Source organism: Mauremys mutica, chromosome 9 (assembly GCF_020497125.1).
Source record: "Mauremys mutica isolate MM-2020 ecotype Southern chromosome 9, ASM2049712v1, whole genome shotgun sequence".
Lineage (NCBI taxonomy): Eukaryota > Metazoa > Chordata > Testudines > Geoemydidae > Mauremys > Mauremys mutica.
In genome coordinates, this window is record NC_059080.1 from 22,271,463 (window position 1) to 22,286,523 (window position 15,061).

The following is a 15,061-nucleotide window of genomic DNA, read 5'->3' on the forward strand; positions in this document are numbered from 1 at the left end:
GGTGGGCAAATTACGGCCCGGTAGCTGCATCTGGCCCTCCAGACGTTTTAATCCGGCCCTCAAGCTCCTGCTGGGGAGCGGGGCCTGGGGCTTGCCTCGCTCTGGTGCTCCAGACAGGGAACAGGGTAGGGGGGAACCACAACCAATGGGAGCTGCAGGGGTAGTGCCTGAAGACAGGGCAGCGCGCAGAGCCACCTGGCTACGCCTCCGCATAGGAGCTGGAGGGGGGACATGCCACTGCTTTTGGGAGCTGCTTGAGGTAAGCGTCGCCCAAAGCCTGCACCCCTGCCCTCCTCCTGCACCCCAACCCCTGCCCCAGCCCTGATTCCCCTCCTGCCCTCCAAACCCCTCGGTCCCAGCCCAGAGCACCCTCCTGCACCCCACACCTCTCATCCCAGCCCCATCCCAGAGCCTGCACCCCCAGCCAGAGCCCTCCCCCTCTGCATCCCAGCCCCCTTCCCCAGCCTGGAGCCCCCTCCCACACCCTGAACTCCTAATTTCTAATTTCTTGTCCCACCCCAGAGCCCACACCCTCAACCTAAGCCCTCACCCCCTCCCGCACCCCAACCCCCAATTTCATGAGCATTCATGGCCTGCCATACAATTTCCATACCCAGATGTGGAGCCTCAGGCCAAAAAGTTTGCCCACCCATGGTCTAATGGGTAGAACATGAGTTTAGTAACTCAGGCATCTGGGTTTATTCACATACTGATGCTTATTTCCAAACCTATTTACACTGAAGGTGAATGATAGCTTTCCACTCTGGCTTAGTGATCTTGGGCAAGTCACTTAACCTCTCTGTGCCTTAGTTTCCTTGCACATAAAATAGGAATGATACTTACTTACTTCACGGGGGTGATATGAGAGGTGTTTGTAAAGCACTTTGGAATTGTTGGTTAAAAGGCAGTCTTTAATGGAATGTCTACACTGCAATGTAAGCCTGGGGTCAGGCTCAAGACCAAACACCACTTCTGTCTACACACAATTTTGTCTTACTTGAGCCAGTAAGCCCTCTGGGCCCAGGCCCTAGGTCCCGACAAGGGGGACTCAAGTCCAAACTCCATGGTTTTGCCATGTGGACACAGCTCAGGCTCAGGTCCCCCAGACTTGTCCTGAGAGTACCCCAATGCTATCCTACAATCCCATCAACCATTGTTTCCTGTCCCTTCTATCCCAAGACTAACCAATCAGCTCCTAGAAAATGGAAGCAACCCCCTTGGTTCAAGTACAGCAGCTCAGGCGTTAACTCTGCCATTTTATTCTGACTGTTAAGCAGGAAACAGAGTGACCAGTCTCATGTTTGCAATGGCTACCAACAAGAAGTCTTTTGCCATGGGATCACAACCAGAGAACTGGCAAAGGCCGAGGACTTCGAGACCTTCAAAAGCCTGACGGACAGACTGACTGCAGAACTCTGCGGAAATTGCTGCCAGAAGGAGGGAACCCCAGGAGGCCTCACAGGCCACGCGCAGATTCCCCGCGCCGGGCCGTAACAACACCGCCAGAGAAGGCAGGAGAGGGCACGTCGGCTGCCGCTACAATCCGGCAGCTGCATCCCATATACAGGAACTATACAGGACAAACCGGCCGAAAGCCATGAGGGAGATCCTCAACAGGACCTCCTCATACTGTGCCATCCAGCCCAAGAGACTCCACTCTTACTTCAAGGATGTGTTCGATAACGAGGCCCAGACCAACTTGCGACGCCCGGAGTGCCTTCTCCCGCTACCCCGAATCGACCTCACAGAAGATCTGGAGCGAGATTTCTCCCCCAAGGAGGTGCAGACAAGGCTGACGAGGACCAAAAACACCGCCCCTGGAAAAGATGGCATCCGCTACCACCTGCTGAGGAAGCAAGACCTCGGCTGCTTGGTGCTTGCTGCCATCTTCACCAAATGCAAGCAGTTCCTTCGTGTTCCTCGCTCCTGGAAAAAGTCCATGACCTTCCTCATTCACAAAAAAGGGGACCGAGACGACCCCGGCAACTGGAGGCCCATCTCCCTCTGCTCCTTCATCTACAAGCTGTACGCCAGCTGCTTCGCGGCAAGGATCACGGAGTGGTCAGTTTGCAGGGGCACTGTCAGCTCAGTCCAGAAGGGCGTCATGTCCGCCGAGGGATGCTACAGCATAACTTCCTCCTTCAGACTGCCATCCAGGAGGCCAGGAGGTCCAAGAGGCAGTGCGTCGTAGCATGGCTCGACCTGACCAATGCCTTCGGGTCCATACCCCACCACCACATCTTCGCCACCCTGGGAGAGTTCGGGATGACAGCTACCTTCATTCAGATCCTCCAGAACCTTTACAAGGACTGCACCACCACCATCCGTGTCATGGACGGAGAGACAGACGCCATCCCCATCCGCCGTGGCGTGAAACAAGGATGCCCCCTCAGTCCCATCATTTTCAACCTGGCCATGGAACCACTCATCCGAGCCATCTCCAGCGGCCTGACCAGCTTCGACCTGCATGACAAGAAAATCAGCATTCTGGCCTACACGGATGATCTGGCCCTGGTCGCTGACAGCTCAGAAAGCCTCCAGCAAATGCTCGACGTCACCACCCAAGCCGCCGAGTGGATGGGCCTGCGTTTTAACCCCAAAAAGTGTGCCTCCCTCCACGTCGACGGTGGCACAAGGGCACTGGTCCGGCCTTCGCGGTTCCTTATCCAGGGCGAGTCCATGACCTCCCTTGAAGAGGGAGAGATATACCAACACCTCAGCACACCCACAGGAGTCCGCGTCCAGCAGACCCCCGAAGACACCATCGCGGAGATCCTGCGAGATGCGGCCCAAATCGACTCCTCCCTGCTCGCCCCCTGGCAAAAGATCAATGCCCTCAACACCTTCCTGATCCCCCGCATCTCCTTTGTTCTCAGGGGATTGGCCGTGGCCAAGGTGCCCCTGAACAAGGCCGACAGCACCATCAGACAGCTGGTGAAGAAATGGCTCCACTTTCCCCAGAGGGCGTGCACAGACATCATCTACATTTCCCACAGACAGGGCGGTGCCAACGTACCTCGGATGGGTGACCTGTGCGACGTTGCGGTGATGACCCACGCCTTCCGCCTCCTGACGTGCCTGGACCCAACAGTGAGGAGCATCGGACGGGAGGCCGTATGGGATGTGGTCAGGAAACGCATCGCCAGGGCCCCCTCCGAGCGGGACGTTGCCACTTACCTCAGCGGCTCCCTGGAGGCTGAGTTCGGGAGAGAGGGGGGAGACCTATCCTCTCTCTGGTCCCGCGCCCGCAACGCCTCAAGACGTCTGGGTAAGAGGATCGGCTGCTGCTGGAAGTGGTGCGAGGAACGCCGGGAGCTGGGAATACTGGTGCCACGCGTAAAGACCCCGGACCACACCATCGTCACCCTGACCGCCAGAGCCATGCTAGAAAGGTCCCTGAAAGATGCCATCCACTACCACTACGCCGGGAACCTCAAGCGGAAGCCGGACCAGGGCAAGGTGTTCGAGGTGTCCAGCAAGTGAGACGCCAGTAACCACTTCCTCCCCGGGGGCAGCTTCACCAGGTTCGCCGACTGGCGGTTCATCCACAGGGCCCGACTCAACTGCGTTCCCCTCAATGGAGCCATCTGCCACGGCAACCGGGACAAGCGCTGCAGGAAGTGCGGCTACGTGAACGAGACCCTGCCGCACGTCCTGTGTGGATGCAAGCAGCACTCCGGAGCCTGGCGGCACCGCCACAACGCCATCCAGAACCGGCTAGTGAAAGCCATCCCACCGTCCCTGGGGAAGATCACCGTCGACTCCGCCATCCTAGGGACAGACAGCCGACTGCGACCCGAAATCGTCGTGACGGACGCAGAAAAGAAGAAGGTCCTCCTGGTAGACATCACGGTGCCTTTCGAAAACCGGTCACCTGCCTTCCACGAGGCCCGAGCATGGAAGGAGTCGAAGTATGCCCCGCTGGCCGAGACCCTGAGAGCCCAGGGCTACGAAGTCCAGGTACACGCCCTGATCGTGGGAGCCTTGGGCTCATGGGACCCCCGCAACGAGCCGGTTCTGAGAGCGTGTGGGGTTGGTCGACGCTACACCCGGCTCATGAGACAGCTCATGGTGTCCGACACCATCAGGTGGTCCAGAGACATTTATACCGAACACATCACCGGACACCGCCAATACCACACTGAGTAATTGAGACAGCCGACCAGGGAAATAACCCACTTCCTTCCCTGAGGGACCAAGGGATGCACCCCACCCATGTACCTATCCGCTCCATTGATACTGACTTGGACTTCTTATTCATTCCATGGGTGGCGAACCCAAGCCCACTTATTCACTGACACTTTAAAAACCCTTGCACCCCAATCTGGGTGTATGCTGGTTATGCGATATGTATGTATCTTTTCATCCTTGCAAACGATATCTGTAACCCCCCATAACCCAAGCCTGACCCCAGATGTACAGTACCTTCCCTCTCAACCTGTGTATATTTCATTTTAAACATTTACTTTAATAAAATTTTTAAATCTGTTCTTAAAAAATCTCTAATGCAAGGCAAGCAAAACATCCGACTTCATGAATAACCATGTGTACCAGGAAATAGCAAAGAAGCCTGGCAGCATTGTGGATTCATTGGATGGGTGACCAGTGCATGGAACAATTAAGCCACCCAAGAGTGATTATCATAAAGTCAGGAATGAGAACCACACCTCTGGCAACTCCCTGTCATCCTGCCTCTTTTACAAGGAGTTTGACTAGGTGCTGGGTACTGTGTGAAGCATGAGCCAACAGCAATTCAAAGTAGCCTGATCAGCTGGGCTGGTGATCTTCTGACCCCAGAAACTAATATAGAACCAGAGGGGGCCTGGCAGGTGCTAAATCAGGCTAATGAAGTGACTCTGGTGCTCATATCGATCCCCAAGGAGGCTTTGCCACTGGAGCAGCTGCAGCGTGTCCTGGGTCCATACTCAGAGGAGCTGTTTGATAACCTCCAGGAGGAGCAGCCTGCCATGGAGTAAGCAGCAGAAGCAGGAACGGCAGAAATAGCCTTGGAGCTTGTTGAGTTTCTGGCCCTGTATTTATTGTTATTAGCATAAGAATGGGAGGGATTTACAGTTTATGACCCAGTGCAAAATTTAGTACAAGACAAAGGTCACAATGTGTATCCGTTAATGGCGGAATGCATGCCAGCACCTTGGTGTCACCTTACCACCACCATGTAGAATTCAGAATGGATCCCAGGATGTGCGAACAACAGTTAAATAAGCATTTACATTTTATTTTGTACTTGATACTCATGTGTGCCAGGGTGTTAAAAGTAAGACCCTTATATTGTCTCCTTTTTAGTATGTTGCTCCATATGAATCTGCCATACCAGAGTAACAAGCCACCTGTAAACAGTAAACTGTTCTGGGGGGAGGAGAGGAAAATGTAGGCCATGGGTGACAAAATCAATATGTGAAATATGGCTGTGGGTTTGTATGTAGTCCAGAAACATGTGGCGGGGGGAAGAAGAGGAGTAGGGAGGATGGCTGTGTAGTTCTCTGAGAAGCTGTATTATTGTATGTGTCCGCATGTAGTCTATAGGCAGATATAGTCAGAGCAGTCTGTATTGGAAGTCATTGCTAGGATCACCACACTTATGTACAGTATCTAGTCTAGTCCTGTTTACACTGTCAGATACTTCTTGGATCCAACTAATTGCCCATTTTCTTCCCTGAATCTTACCGTAGGACCCAGGTTGAGCTTTTCAAAGCTGATTAGGGGACTTTGCCACACAATTCTCAGTGGAATTAATGGAAGTTGTGTGGCTAAATCCTTTAGTTGACTCTGAAAAACTCAACTCTAACTATTATCATATTTAATCCAGTTTAAAACCAAGATTGACAGACAAATTTTTTAAAAAGTTTCAACATTAAGCGGATTGAAGTCAATGATAAATCCCCCATTTACTTCAATGAGTGCAGAATCAGTTCCATTACAGTTGACCTAAGAAATGTGTTATTTACATTTTATTTTATATGATCCAACAAATTCTATAGTGAACATTTCCCAATGTAGTAATATTTTAAATACTTGTCGTCTGGTATATTTTGCTGCTCCCTTTGTCAGAGCATCTCAAAGAGCTTTACAAACAAATAATGAATTACGTCTCATAACCTCCACTGATATGGGCAGAGGCAATACTAGCCCATTGGAGCCCTAAGCAAGAATATTTTGGGGTCCCTGTAAACAGGTCAACTCACCCCTGCGGCACCTCCTGCTGGTTGCTCTGCAAATTTAGCTCAGTCCAGCCCTGGAGCACCCTCTGCAGGCTGGTGATCCACCTGTTCGTAGGCCCCCGGGTCCCTCCCTGGACCCGGTGCCCTTTTACATGGGGCGCTGCCCCCTAGCAGCAACCCCTTTCTCTCTGGGTCTCCCTTTCTCTCTCAGGGAACCCCCACCCTCTATCCCTACCTTGCCTCAGTTTTTGGCTACTGCCAGTCATTGTCTAGCCCCACACTCTGGGGCAGACTGCAGTCTCAGCCAACTCATCCCTGGCAAGGAGGGTTTGGACCTGCTGCTTTGTCCTACCCTTGGGCCGCCCTCTGCAACCCACAGTACCTATTGGCCCACTGCTAGGCCGCAGCCTGGGGCTTTCCAGGCCAGAGCTCCCCAGCTCCTTAGCCTGTCCCCAGCCCTGCTTCACTCAGGTCCCTGGTCTCTATTTCCCAGTAGCTAGGCCCATCTCTCTCTATAGCCAGAGAGAGAGACTGTCTAGCTCCTGGCTTCTCTGGCCTTTTATAAGGCCTGTGGCTCAGTTTGGGGCGTGGCCCCAGCTGCAGCCACTTCCCCAATCAGCCTAGCCTGAAGGCTGTCTTCTCAAGCCCTGCCAGGCCACTTTTTAAACCCCTTCGGGCAGGAGCAGGGTCCACCCTGCTACAGTCCCCCATATCCCGTACTTACCCCCTAAAAATACTAATTGCATTATTTCCACAAACCAAAAAACATACCAACACAACACATACTAATACATTTGTTAAGAAGTCCAAGTTAAATAAGATGAATAGTATCGGGGCTCCTTGGAGCTGCTAGGGGCCCTAACGGTTGCTTAGTCTGCTTATGCCTAGATCCAGCACTGGAGGCAGGCATTATCTCCACTTTACAAATATGGAAGATGAGGTGAGTTGTTCAGAGATTTTCCCAACTGACATGGCAAGTTTGTGACATAGCCAGGAATAGACCCAGGATCTCCTGACTCACAGTCATAAGCTATACTCACAGAATTTATTGAACCGAGTTAATTCATGGGGTGTAAATCTAACGGGAGAATGAATCAGGTTCATAAGGCTTTGGTCCCTACTTTGACACTGAAAATTTGTGTGTGTAGCAAAGTCGAGACTCGCCGGTGTGGCACCTCCTGCTGGTTGTCTTGGGAATTAGCTCTTCACCAGCTTATGGAGCTGCTGTCTGGTGTCTCACCTGCTGCTGGTCCCGTGTCCCTCCCAGACCCCAGTGCCCTTTACCTCGGGGTTCTGCCCCAGGAGTACCTCCACTCTCTGGGTCTCCCCTCCCAGGGGAACCCCCAACTCTCTAAACCCACCTTGCCTCAGTGGCTGCTGCCAGTCATCGTCTAGCACCCACTCATTGGGGCAGACTGCAGTCTGTAGTGGCCACTCATCATTGGCAAGGGGTTAGGACCAGCTGCCTCTGCCTATTCCCATGTACCTCTGTAGCCCCAGTACCTCTGTAGGCAGCCTGGGGGTTAACCAGGCTGGAGCTCCCCAGCTCCCTTGCCCTATTCCCCAGCATTGCTCCAGTTCAGGTACCTTTCTCTCAGGCAGCCAGCCCTTCTCCCTCCAGGGCTGGAGAGAGGCTCCTCAGAGCTCCTGGCTCACAGCCCTCTTATCAGCCTAGCTTCGCTGCTTTTAACCCCTGCCTATCAGAGTGGGGCAGCTACCCCACTACAGTATGCAACACATTTTATTAATAGATTAAGAAAATTTAGACATTTTAGTTACATTTTTCACATTGGCCTGGGGACCACAACGTAGCTACTTTGCTTTTCTCCTTCAGTGAACCAAGTTGTAAAATTGCCTTAGCAAGGGCAGATCAATACAGGATAGGAAAAATACAATATGACTCACCATAGAATTTCTCTAATAAATTATTGAAGTGTGCTCTATAGCCATGTCAATAAAAGTTGAACTCATCTCACTTCACACACTGTTGTAAATACACTTTAATTTGTGATGCTGTTTTGTACATCACAATTCAGAAAAAAAAAATGTTAGAAAAGCCACAGCATCCTACGGATGGAAAAGGGATGCCTGATGCTTAAAATGGGTGATAGCATGATTCAGTAGATAGGGCCCTGGACTGGGAGTCAGACCTGGATTGTGTTCCCAGCTGTGCAGGTGACCTGCCTTATGAGACTTTGGGTAAGTGACTTTACCTCTCTGTGGTGCCATTTCCCCATCTGTAAAACTGGGATAATGATCACCTTCCTTTGTAAACCACACTGAGATCTGAGATGACTGAGATGAAATAAATAATCAGGGTTGGATTAACCCTTTTGTGGGCCTGGCGCCAAACATATTTGTGCGCCCCCATTGAGGCAATGGAGCATGGTGCGGGGAGGTCAGTCCCCGGACCAAGGGGCTAGCCGGGGGCATGGCATGGCATGGCAGGGGCGGCCCTGCTCCGCCTAGCCCAGTGCGAGGGCACTATTTACAAACTAGCAGTTGCCAGACGCACAGTGTCCCTGTGATACCAGCATGCCCCTTCCCCTCGGGGGGCAGGCCCATGCCACAGAGCCCCCCACCCAACACCCCCCTGACTCCCTATAATCAGAGCCCCCCTAGACCCACTATGCCCAGCGCCCCCCCGATCTCCTCCAGAAATGCACAACACCCTACACAACACCACCCCTGTCCAGCACTCCCCTGCCCACAGCCCCACCACAACCGCCCAGCACCCCCTACAGAACCCCCACTCTCTAGTGTTCCAATAAACAGATCTTCCCTGCCCCCTCACAGCCCAGCACCTCTCCCCCCCAACTCCCCAGAGACCCACTCCCCCACGCCCTGCCTCCTGGCTGCACTCACCGACCCTGCTGGGAGGTGACTGTGTCTGCTGGGCTGAGCAGGCAGCGCAGCCAGGGCTGGTCCTGGGGCTAGGAATTGCTCCGTCCCTTCAGGAGTGGTGCGATCAGCCAGGCCTGGGCCTGCCCTGGCCAGGCTCCCTCAAAATGCACTTGCCTGGAGGGGCCCAGCCAAGCCCCCCACACTGTCCGTCCCCCCAGGCTGAGACTGGACAGGTTTCTGCACCCAGGCGGCTCAGCTCTGGGGAGACAGGCGGAGCACCACAGGCCTGGAGCCAGGGGTGCACTGGGGTGGGGTCCTGCCGGGGGGCAGAAAGGAGCAGGGGGTGGGGCCAGGGAGCGTAGAGGAGCCCTCGGCCTGCCATGAGGCAGGCCGAGAGGAGCAAGTGGTCAGTGAGGGGAGAAGTGGGGTCTCGAGGCGCAGTGCAAGTAGAGCAGGCCGGGGCCCCTTCTGAGCATGGGCCCGGCTCCATTAAGCCACTGGTGCCATTGTAAACCTGGCACTGTAATAATATCAATATTATCTCATTGGCATGGAGATTACAATAAGTGATGAAATCAAGAGGAAATGTACCCCAGTATTTGGAGCTCTGGAGACCTCTGTCCCATATGAACCCTCCAGAAGGAATAGAAATTAAAACAAATAAACATAGTCTTTTGTTTGGATTTCAACCTTCCCCTGCAGTACTGGAAAGTCTGGAGATTCAGGGTATGGCTACACTTGCAAGTGTACAGCGCTGCCGTGGCAGCGCTTTGAAGTGTGAGTGTGGTTGCAGCGCCGGCGCTGGGAGAGAGCTCTCCCAGCGCTGCAGGTACTCCACCTCCCCGAGGGGATTAGCTTACAGTGCTGGGAGCCGCGCTCCCAGCACTGGGGCACTGTTTACACTGGCGCTTTGCAGCGCTGTAACTTGCTGCGCTCAGGGGGGTGTTTTTTCACACCCCTGAGCGAGAAAGTTGCAGTGCTGTAAAGCGCCAGTGTAGCCAAGGCCTCAGAAACAAAAGCCTCATGCTGGTGCAGGAGAACCTGAAAGTGAAACTGACCAGTCTGATGGCCCTGTCCAAGCAGAATGAAATGAAAAAAATAAACAAACAAATTTTTATTTTTTAAAAGAATTGTGTTGAAATGTCTCCAAACCTCTGTCTGGCCTTGGTATGTGGATACTCCTCATGCTTATGTCCTAAGCATTTCTGGGAGCCCTCCTCTTGCTTCTCCCAGTGTGATGAATCTGCTGGAAGTCATGAGTCAGTAGAGGACAGCATGAATCTACTAAGGAGTGAATCTACTGTTCTTTCTCTCTGCGTTGGTCTGCAGGAGGGGGGGCATTCTGGGGAGTTGCAAGGAGTTTGGCAGAGTGCCAGGAGTTTTAGGGCCTCTGCCATATCTGGGTGGAAGAACAATGCAGAAGGGCTCCCAATGAGATGTACTGCAGGACTGAACCCTGGCCAGGGGACTGCAGCAAATGTAAGTACCTGAAGCAGAGGAATGGATTGCAGTATTGCCAGCCCTAAAGTTTAAAAATCATGTCAGGCGCCCGACAAAAATCATGAGATTACAAAAATAAAATATGGTTATTTTTATGTCTTGATTTTTGAACCTTTAGAATACACTTGGATCAAATTTTCAAACTTTTCTTCACAGTAAGTCTAAAGACTTACTTTTTTAAGGAAAGCTGAGACTCTCATGAAATAACATAACCCTTGGAGCTGGGGCATTAAGAAAGACATCCAATTGCATGAGACTCGTGATAAAACCACAGGAGTTGGCAACATTGGTGCATCCAGGTACTAGTCCTGCGGAGCCCTATCTTTTGGATATTTAATTGTAACTTATCAATCTTGTGAACCTGGGGTATTTGCAACATTTTCTGCCAGCCCTAGTAAATCATCCTTTTGAGTAATCTGTGTGTAGGAGTGATTATTACCCACCAGATACTTGACTACAGGGTCTAGCAGCTGACGTGCCTTGAATGCTTGTACATGTGTCATGGTACTCTTAGCACACTATGATGTACTTTATCAGAAAAAAGCTGATGCACAATAGTGACCCCAAGGGTGACCTCCAGTGTTCCTGACTTTAACATTTCAGGTGCCCTTCACAGTGAATCAAGAGTTGCCTTGCTTGCAGTGTCCTGCATAGGTTGTTGACAGTTCCATGGAAACCCATATAGATAATGCAGGTGAGAGAGATGTGTGTCTGATTTGATAGATCCCATACTGTTGGCCTAAGGCAGGTTAATAGAGCTATGAAAGTGCAGCAGAAAAAATAAGGACAGCATCAATTTCCCATGTGTGCTCCACAGTGTATGTATACTTCATGATTCATGCATACTTCCTGCTGTTTAGCACAACCTGATGCATTCATGCTGGAGACAGACTATAGGGGGCACATGTAGCATAATGTATCTTTCGCGGTATAAGCTCTTCTATCTACAAGAGATAAATTATGTACACCTAATTTTGTGAGGTGCTCATCTACCAAGGTGAAGAGGAGACGCCTAAACGGCTGTAGCATGCTGCACAACTGGGTGCGCTGCATACCTATGGCGCACATTTTGCACACTAATGATAAATGGATGGAGACGGCAGTGAACATATTGCTGTCCTAGAGCGGGCACAGGCGTTCAATGCAGCCTTCAAGCATGCTGCGTGCTCCCTGGATACAAGCTGCACTGCCGCTGCACGCATGCAGCCCTCCAATGCCCGAAGCACTAAGAAGTGGATCGTGCGCAGGCTTCGGTGAGTGGCGGGAGCGCGCGGGCCTCGCTCGGAGACTCGCGCCGGCAGCAGTGGGCAGAGTGGGCGCGAGCTCAGCGGGGCCGGGCGCCGTTGCTAGGAGACGGCGCTCGGGCAGGCCGGTTGAGGCGAAAGCAGGATGAGGCGAAAGCAGCGGCCCCCGGGCCCCCCTTGGCGCTGAGCCCGCGGGAGGAGCCCGTCTCCCGCCGCTCCCAGAGCCCCCGGGTTCCCCGGCCCCCGATGCGGTGGGAGCTGGTGGAAACGGCCGCAGCGGGGCCCCTGCAGCGGCGGCGCCAGCCCCCGCCCGTCGCCAGGTCGGGGCGCGGCTGTGCCCCCAGCCCCCGAAGGGAGCCGCCAGCAGCGTCTCGGAGACCGGGTGAGGCAGCGGCCGGGGCCGGGGCGGGCAGAGGGTCTCCGTGCCTGCCGCAGGCACGGAACGGGGAAGGCCCCGCCCAAGCAGCCTCTCTGCCTCCGCCCTCCTCCGCCGGCTTCGGGAGCCGGTGCTGGTCCTCCCTCCGCAGGAGAGCGGCCTCCAGAAGGCCTAGCGGGTGATGGGGCCTGCCATGGGTGGGCCTCCCTCCAGCACAGGTGGCCTCGTCCTCCTGGGCCGATCCCACCGCACCCACGCCGGGCCCGGGTTGGGCATCACCGCTGCGCCGGGGGTAGCCCTGTGGGGCTCGGTGTGGGCGGTGTCACCCCCTCCCCCCCTCCCGGACAGGATGGGCCATAACCCCTGGTGATGCTGTTCTGGGCCCCCAGCTCTCGGTGCGAAGTGTACTTAGCAAAATGCTTGTTGGGTGAAAGAGGCTGTTGTGTCAGGGTCATTGCAGTGGCTAAGTCAATTGGGTACAGGACTGGAAGTCAGGTTATTCTCTCCCACTTTCCTTGTATGACTGGTGGAAAGGGGGTTGCATTTGAATCCTGCCTAAGAGCTGTCCTCAATTTAGAGAAGGGACTCCAGGGAAATGAAAACTGTCCCAGTGACAAAAGAAGGTGATTTTATTGTGACATTGAAGGGGTACCTGCTGACCACCATTTACGCTTCCATTAGTTTCTCATATAAAGTAACTGTGGTTAATAAAGAAGTCACTTATTACAGTTAAAACTTGAGAGAGGCTTGAGGAGCTAATTTTTTATTTTAATCTTATGGTTTAAAATTAAATTCTCGTTTAAAAAAGTTAATGTTGCACATTTGTCTATTTTGCTAATTGTCAGCTAGTTCTGTTGGATATTGTATTTAACTGCTGTGAGTTTCCTTCACAAGTTAGTCAGTATACAATAAAGTGTAATGGAAAGGTCATATTGTGTCTTGATTTGGTAAATTGTGCAATAATTCTAGAGCCAAGTGAATATTTGCTTGTATTTATCTACTGATGTATTGGTTTGGTCTTAGTATCTTGGAATTGTCTTCAGTGACATGTATGTCCAGTTGTTAGGGTGAGCAGACAGCAAATGTGAAAAATCAGGATGGGGGTGGGGAGTAATAGGAGCCTATATAAGAAAAAGACCCCAAAATCGGGACTGTCCCTATAAAATCAGGACATCTGGTCACCCTACCTGTTGTAAACAAGAAGTTCTGAGTACAGGAAAAATATGAAATACAACAGTCTTAAAAATTGGTGCTGCTTATGTCACTGATGCTTTATAGCAGGGACCATGCAGTATTTCAGATCCATGTTCTTACAATCAACACTTTTAGTCTTTTAAATTGATGTGGCTATAACATTGTTTTTTACTCAGAAAATAACTTGTATTAAGATGGTATATTTTTTAATTGGAAAGGAATTATGGACAGAGTATAGGATATGGTACTGGAAAGATCAGTGTGTAATTTGTAATGAAAGAGGTGCCAGGGCTCAAGCATTTTTTTTACATTCATAACTGATGTAGCAAGCCCAGAGGTGCTGGGACTATGAACTGCCAAGCCAAGGGGTGCTGGGGCTCAACACTTGCGAGCCCTAGCACAAATTAAACACTGTGAAAGGTATATTTTGAAGGTGTGATCAGTGCACCCAACTTTAAAATGAGCTTTGTTTCTGGCTGGAAAATGGGATAGTGGAGAGTCTGGAGTCAGTCCCAGATATGGGAAAGGTTAGGTGATCTTTTTGCAGAATACTTTTCCCATAACAGCAAGTGTAGAATGACTCTGAATGACTCCTTTGTTTTGCTCTTCTGGATCTCTCTTTGCTTTGTCTTCTAAAGCGAGGCAATGTTTAGCTACTTTTGGAAAAATCTGTTGGGAAGCTTCCTATATAAATTAAATTGATTTTTTTCATGTCCGTCTTGAAGGATTCACTTGCTAATAAAAAAAGATACATCCCTACAAAATCTTTTGTATCAGCGCCAGTGAGATCCAGGTCCAAATGACTAGTAAGAAACTCAGCTCTTATTCCCAACTACTAGGAATGGGAAGAGAGCTCGAGTTCCATTAGGGAGCTATGGTTAGTTGCTTCTCAGGGTGAGTCTACACTTTGAGCTGGGGGTATGATTTCCAGCTCAAGGAGATGTACTTGTGCTAGCTCTGATTAAGCTAGAATGCTAAAAATAGTGCATCTTCAATAGTTTGAGTGGTGGGAGGGGCTAGCTGTCCAAAGTATGTGCCCATCAGAGGCTCTAGGTACATACTTGAAGTGATAGCCTTTGCCACTGCTCACACTGTTGCAGCTGTGTTCTATTTTTAGTGCACTAGCTCATTCAGAGCTAGCCTGAGTATGTTTCCTTGAACTGTGAGTCAGACCCTCAGCTCAAATTGAAGACATACCCTCAGAGGCTCAGTATTTTATACCAGTGAGTCTCTGAATAGCATGTGACTCATATTTGAAGCTCCCCTTCCACTCCGCTCTGATTGCTGGAAAGGAGAAAATTTTCTGTGCTTCAAGGGTGTGTCTGCTACTTTGCCCTTCTCAGCATCCTTTTTCTTTTTGTTTCCTTGAGGGATGTCTTTCCTCATCTGTGAATTGCTCCATTGCCTGCTTCTGTTGCTGTTCAGCTTTCCCAACCATCAGCAGAATGAAATTGACATAATATCTGTGAGTTTTTCTTCTACTCAAGAGTAAGGAGCAATAAAATTAATTAGTGTTGTGGCTTTTACTCTGCTGCTGCTGCTTAGAAAAGTAGAGGCACTGATGTTGTCCGGACTCAGAAAGACAGCGCTGCAGAAGTTCATATTTGGAAGCAGGACTAGAAAAATGTACTCACTTGTAGCAAATAGTAATCTTTCCTGAGCAAGTGCTGCCAAAGTCTGCAGAATTTAAGCTTTCATTTTTGGGAAAAAATAAACTCCAACCT

At 51.3% G+C, this 15,061-nt stretch overlaps 1 protein-coding gene across 5 annotated transcripts in view; it reads left to right on the forward strand.

Annotated features, from left to right (window-relative positions):
- Nucleotides 1-11,890: 11,890 nt before the first annotated feature.
- ZC3H12B (zinc finger CCCH-type containing 12B) overlaps nucleotides 11,891-15,061 on the forward strand; it is a 92,671-nt gene continuing 89,500 nt past the window's right edge. For all 5 annotated transcript variants that reach the window (XM_045029235.1, XM_045029236.1, XM_045029238.1 and 2 more), the window contains exon 1: nucleotides 11,891-12,149. The gene's annotated coding sequence lies outside the window, so the exon portion shown is untranslated. The remainder of the gene's footprint in view (nucleotides 12,150-15,061) is intronic.